General features: G+C 41.2%; 1 non-coding gene across 1 annotated transcript; it reads right to left on the bottom strand.

Moving 5' to 3' along the window:
• Positions 1-2,493: 2,493 nt before the first annotated feature.
• Positions 2,494-2,596, bottom strand: LOC120074874. The gene has a single exon (XR_005481153.1). It is a non-coding gene; the product is annotated as a small nucleolar RNA R71 (small nucleolar RNA).
• Between the last annotated feature and the right edge of the window lie 3,648 nt (positions 2,597-6,244).

The raw sequence follows: 6,244 nt of genomic DNA, 5'->3' as shown, positions 1-6,244 counted from the left end.
CCAATCCCAACAATCTCCCACTTGCTCTAATGCCTCTAGAGACTAATGTACAATATACAAAAAACTAAGACATACTCTATACCTCAATATCATCTCTCACTTGCCCTAGACAAAATACCGCATATCCCTTAGACCCAGACCATCTAGATGACCCTCGAACATTTTGGCCGTAAGAGCCTTTGTAAATGGATCAGTAACATTGTACTCCGACATGATCTTCATGACTATTACATCACCGCGATGCACAATCTCCCTGATCAAGTGGTATTTCCGTTCGATATGTTTGCCTCTACGATGACTCCGAGGTTCCTTCGAATTTTCCACAGCCCCGCTGTTATCACAATAAAGAGTGATCGACAAATCCATATTTGGAACAACTTCCAAATCTATAATGAATTTCCTTAGTCAAACAACCTCCTTAGTTGCTTCACAAGCGACTACGTATTCGGCTTCCATAGTGGAATCCGCGATGCATCCTTGCTTGATGCTTCACAACCTCCATTCAGAGTGAACACTGACCCTAATGTCGATTTACGAGAATCTCTATCAGTCTGAAAGTCAGAGTCTATGTATCTCGTAAGGAACAAATCCTTATCTCCATACACGAACATGTAGTCCATTGTTCTCCGAAGATACTTGAGGATCGTCTTGACAGCCGTCCAGTGATCTAATCCTGGATAGGACTGATAACGACTGATAATCCCTACTGCATAGTAAATGTCGGGTATGGTATACAACATTGCATACATTAAGCTTCCAAGAGCTAAAGGATAGGGAATCTGTCTCATCTCCTCAACCTCTTGAGATGTCTTAGGACATTGATCCTTAAACAAAACGATTCCATGCCTGAAGGGTAACAAACCCCTTTTAGAATCCTACATCTTGTACCTGATCAACATTTGATCGTGTACGATGCTTGAGACAAGGCTAACTAATTATTCTTACGTTCCTGAATGATATGGATCCCTAGAACATACTGCTCCTCATCCAAATCTTTCATTTGGAACTGGGCAGCTAGCCACTTCTTAATGTCAGTTAGAAACCCTATATCATTCCCAATGAGTAGGATATCATCCACATATAGTACCAGGAAAACTACTAAGTTGTTGACGATCTTCTTGTAAACACAAGGCTGATCAACGTTCTGATCAAAACCAAACGATTTAACCACACTGTCAAATCTAATGTTCCATGATCTAGACGCTTGTTTCAGCCCATAAATGGACCTATTAAGCTTGCAAACTCTTTGCTCTTGATTTGGAAAAATGAACCCCTCTAGTTGAGCCATGTAGATGGTCTTCTCAAGATTACCATTAAGAAAAGCAGTCTTGACGTCCATTTGCCATATCTTATAATCATAAAATGTGGCAATGGATAGGAGTATCTTGATAGACTTGAGCATGACAACAGGTGAGAAAGTTTCCTCATAGTCCACTCCCTCGACCTAGGTATAACCCTTTGCCATGAGTCTAGCCTTAAAGGTTTGCACTTTTCCATCTACACTTCGTTTTCGCTTGTAAGTTTTACCCCATCAGGCTAATCCACAAGCTCCCAAACTTGATTGAAGTACATAGACTTCATTTCCTGTTTCATGGCCTTAATGCACTCATCCTTTGAACGTCAATAGTGGAGTGTCGTGCATTCTGTTGTACATTTCTAATGCACCAACACGTTACAAATACATAAACACATAAAAGCATCAATGCATCATCTATACTTAGAACTTATTTTTTCAATTTATTTTATACAATTTACCCCCAGCTCAAATCACGATAGCAACGAACAAGTTTTTAGCGCCGTTGCCGGGGATTCAGAAATAAAACTAACCAAAAAATTCATTGTGTCTTTTGTAGAACACTTTAATCGAGGGAGTATTACAAGCCAAGCCTAAGCTTGTGAACGTTTATGAGCAGAGAGAGCACTCTTGAATTCATGTACGACCCCGAGATTGAAAGTACCTTCTGACGTAGAAATCGATCTAGTCGTCGTCGAAGGTTGAGGCAACAACTTCTCAGACATCAGAACAGGCAACGAGCAATGGGGGAAGAAAGGAAAATCAGAACTTAGCTTAGCAACTAGCTCATGCTGTACAAAATCCGATCCTAATGGCAAACAGCAGCACGCATCCCATGAGGGAGTATGCGTCCCCTGTACTGTATGATTTCTCTCCAGGAATCATATACCCAACGCCAGATGGGAAGAGGTTCGAGATGAAATCTGTAATGCTTCAAATGCTCCAGACTGCTGGACAATTTGGGAGTGGTCGTGGTGAAGATCCTCACGCCCACATGAAGTGTTTCCTAGAAACGTGTAATTTATTTGTGATTACTGGAATCACCCCAGAGGCGATCAAGCTATCTTTGTTCCCCTATTCTTTGCGTGATGACGTAAAACAATGGGTAAGCTTACTATAGCTTGGTGAAATCACCACCTGGGAGAAGTTGGTGGAAAAATTTATACAAAAATACTTCCGACCTACCACCAACGCGAGGAGGCGTCAAGAGATTATGAACTTTGAACAAGAAAAAGCTGAGACCTTAAGCGCCGCATGGGAGCATTTTAAGGGATTGGTCAAAAATTACCCAAATCATGGACTATCACTAACTATCCAGATGGAGACTTTTTATGGTGGATTGAATAGAGCATTGCAGATGGCAGCTAACGTAGCGGCAGCTGGTGGAATTATGGATAAATCTTACACTAGGCTAAAGAGATATTAGACCACATTGCTAAGCACAACATGGAATGGGTGGACGATACGTATGATAGAAGAGCTAACAGGAAGAAGAGATCTCAGAATGTTAGTTCTATCAATTCCAACGCAATAGCCACACTTTCTGCACAAGTGGCTACGATGACCAGCCTTTTGTAGAACATATCACTAGAAAACACATCAAATTAGCAAAAAGTGAACCAGGTAGAAGCGTTCGGGCGCCCATGGTTAGTTGTGTGGGCTATGGAGATCCTCATTCTTATGTTGATTGCCCACAAAACACGTAGTCAGTATGCTTAATTAAAAATAGCCCATTTTCCAATACATATAATCTTAGATGGAGAAACCATCCAAATTTTTCTTGGACAGGAGGAAATCATCAGGAACATCACCCAGGGGCGAAACAATAGCAAAGGCAAGGACCGCCGCTTGCATTTCAACCAACGCATCAGCCACACCAATAACCCTTTAATAGAGAAGGACAGGCATCGATCTCAGGATCTCCGCTTGAGAACCTATTAAAGGAGTACATAACCCAGAATGACGCGTTGCTGAAAAGCCAGGCGTCGTCTATCAGAAACCTGGAAATAACGGTAGGGTAGATAGCAAGCAAGTTGAAGAACAGGTAGCCTAGAGATTTTCCTAGAAACACTAAAACACATGGGAACAACAATGGAAAGGAGCAATGTCATGCGGTAACATTGCAAAGTGGAAAAGCTCTTGAAGAAAGAAAAATGAATCCAAGAAACAACAGTAAAAAAGAATGCAACACACGTTCAATGGCAGTAGAAGATCAAGAAGAAAGAACGCCTGAGACCACAAGCCATTTAGAACCAGGTACGTCTAACATAGGAAAACCTGCGGTACTGCTGAACGCGCCATCCTCTAGACGTCTGATGAAGAAGAATGATGAACAAACATTCAAGCGCTTTCTTGAGCTCTTAAGGCAATTGCATATCAATATTCCACTTATAGAGGCCTTGGAGCAAATGCCAAAATATGTAAAAAAATTTAAAGACATTTTGATGAAGAAAAGAAGAGTCAGCGAAATGGAAGTAATCGTGCTAATGCAGGAGTGTAACGCGTTAGTAAGCAACAGTCTACCTAAGAAACAGAAGGACCTAGGAGCTTCACAGTTCCATGCTCGATAGAAGGGTTGGATGTGAGACATGCGTTGTGCGATTTGGGACTAGCATTAATCTCATGCCACTCTCAATCTTTAAGAAACTGGGAATTGGTGAAACACAACCCACTTTTGTTACTCTTCAACTTGCTGACAGAACAATCAAGNACTGGGAATTGGTGAAACACAACCCACTTTTGTTACTCTTCAACTTGCTGACAGAACAATCAAGTACCCAGAAGGAAAGATTGAAGACGTTCTGGTAAAGGTTGACAACTTCATATTCCCAACAGATTTTATCATCTTGGACTATGAAGCAGATAATGAGGTACCAATTATCCTTGGATGCCCCTTCTTAGCTACTGGGAAAGTTTTAATTATCGTGCATAAAGAAGAATTAACTATGCGCGTAGATAATCAAGAGGTGAAGTTTAATGTGTTAAACACATTAAAGTTCCCAGATAGTGAAGATTATCAGCTGAACAGTTTAGAGTTGCCTGAAGAGGAGACCCATGTGTGTGAAGTCCTCGCGTTGAAAGAGAACCTGAAAGAACCAGAGCCGCAAAGTCTGAGTGAGCGGCAGACGAAACCAACGCGTCCATCATTAGAGGAACCACCAGAACTTGAATTGAAACCGTTACCTAGTCACCTGAAATATGCCTTCCTTGGAACAAACAAAACTTTACCTATAATTATTTCCGCGAATCTTACTGAGCCTAAGAAACACTCTCTTTTGCAGATGCTGAAAAAGCACATGCGTGCAATAGGTTGGATGCTAGCGAATATCCATGGCATCAGCTCATCTTATTGCATGTATAAGATCAGGCTAGAAGAAGGGAAGTCGGGATCGATTGAGCCTCAAAGAAGGCTGAACCCCATAATGAAGGAAGTGGTCAAGAAAGAAATCTTAAAATGGCTGGACGAGGGAGTGATCTATCCTATATCCAATAATAGCTGGGTAAGCCCAGTCCAATGCGTTCCCAAGAAAGGGGGAACAATTGTGATAATCAATAGCAATAATGATCTCATACCTTCGAGGACTGTCACAGGCTGGCACAAGTGTATGGACTATAGGAAGCTCAACGCGGCAACTAAGAAAAACCACTTCCTCCTTCCTTTCATTGACCAAATGCTTGATAGACTTGTTGGCAAAGAATTTTACTGTTTTCTTGATGGATACTCTGGTTATAACCAGATTGGGATTGACCCAGAAGATCAGGAAAAGACAACATTTACATATCCCTTTGGAACGTTTGTATTCAGATGCATGCCCTTTGGGCTATATAATGCACCTGGAACATTCCAAAGGTGTATGATGGCTATCTTCTCTGACTTTTTAGAAAAGACCGTTGAAGTCTTCATGGACGATTTCTCAGTCTTTGGAAACTCATTCCAATCATGCCTAGATAATTTGGAGGCCATCCTTGCTCGATGCGAGGAAACAAACCTTGTGCCAAATTGGGAAAAATGTCACTTCATGGTGACTGAAGGAATTGTCTTAGGCCACAAAGTATCTAAAGCTGGGTTTAAAATAGATGAAGCCAAGATAGATGTCATAACTAAACTTCCACCACCATCAAATGTTAAAGCTCTACGAAGTTTTCTAGGGCATGCTAGCTTCTATCGAAGGCTCGTTAAAGGATTTTCTCAAATTGCGCAACCTCTAAGTGCATTACTAGAGGCGAACTGGCCCTACAATTTCAATCAAGACTGTTGTGACGCGTTTGGAACTTTGAAATATGTGTTGACTATAGCTCTGATACTGATAGCACCAGATTTGACGCAACGTTTTATTCTCATGTACGACGCGAGTGATGTTACAGTAGGAACAATGTTAGGGCAGAAGAAAGGAAATTTGATACATCCCATCTCTTATGCATCCAAAACACTAAATGACTCTCAGGAACACTATACAACCACTGAAAAAGAATGTTGGCTATAGTGTTTGGCATCGAGAAGTTCAGATCTTATTTAGTTGGTGCGTCAGCCACCATCTACACAAATCACTCAACCATAAAGTTCCTGATAAGTAAAAAGGAAGCAAAGCCAAGATTAATAAGATGGGTGCAGCTGTTATAGGAATTTGATATTGATATTCAGGACAGAAAGGGAACCGAGAACTAGGTGGCTGACCACCTATCCAGGCTAGAAAATCAAGAAATACAAGATCAAGAAAGTGAAATCAAGGATGCATTTCCTGATGAAAGTTTGTTCAGAGTAGAAGGCAGAGAACCTTGGTACACGGACATAGTCAATTATTTAACCACCAAGCAATTCCCTAGGAACTTCAACTCTCAGCAAAAGAAACGGTTAGTACATGACAGCAAATTTTATTTTTGGGATGAACCATTTCTCTATAAATAAGGCCCTAACTCCATAATGCGTCAATGCATTCCGGAGGAGGAGAC

This window comes from Benincasa hispida, chromosome 3 (genome assembly GCF_009727055.1).
Source record: "Benincasa hispida cultivar B227 chromosome 3, ASM972705v1, whole genome shotgun sequence".
In the NCBI taxonomy this organism is placed as follows: Eukaryota; Viridiplantae; Streptophyta; class Magnoliopsida; order Cucurbitales; family Cucurbitaceae; genus Benincasa; species Benincasa hispida.
This window is presented reverse-complemented; position numbering and strand designations above follow the sequence as displayed.